Below are 791 nucleotides of genomic sequence, written 5' to 3'. Positions count from 1 at the left end.
ATCACTTAGCAATTAAATATTTACTTGAAAAGAAGGATGTGAAATCGAGACTAATTCGTTGGGTGCTCTTATTGTAGGAATTTGACTTGGAGATTAGGGACAAGAAAGGAGCAGAAAATCTTGTAGCAATCACTTGTTTCGGTTAGAGTTAAGTAAAGAAATTGGAAACACTGAGGTACCCATTAATGAGTCATTCCTTGATGAGCAATTATTTGTATTACTCACATCTAGTACACCCTGGTATGCTGATATTGTTAATTTTAAGGCATGTGATATTATTCCTCCTGAATTTAATTACCAGCAAAAAAAGAAATTTTTACATGATGCAAAATATTATTTTTGGGAGGATCCATATTTATATAAGTATTATCCAGATCAGCTTATTAGGAAATGTGTGCCTGATAATGAAATTAAAAATATTTTAAAACACTGCCATTCATTAAAGTGTGGAGGCCATTTTGGACCCAACAAAACAGCTGCTAAAGTATTACAGTGTGGTTTTTATTGGCCTAACCTATTTAAAGATGCTATTGCTTTTGTTTCTTCTTGTGATCGATGTTAAAGAACTGAAAATATTTCTTTTAGACAGAAAATGTCACTAACCAATATCCTTGAAGTCGAACTGTTCGATGTGTGGGGATTAGATTTTATGGGCCTTTTCCACCTTCTCATTCAAATCAATACATCCTGGTGGCGGTGGATTATGTATCCAAATGGATTGAGGCAGTAGCACTTCCCTCTAATGATGCCAAGAGTGTGCTCAAGTTCTTAAAGAAATACATATTCACACA

This window comes from Elaeis guineensis, chromosome 14, assembly GCF_000442705.2.
Source record: "Elaeis guineensis isolate ETL-2024a chromosome 14, EG11, whole genome shotgun sequence".
Classification (NCBI taxonomy): Eukaryota; Viridiplantae; Streptophyta; class Magnoliopsida; order Arecales; family Arecaceae; genus Elaeis; species Elaeis guineensis.
This window is presented reverse-complemented; position numbering follows the sequence as displayed.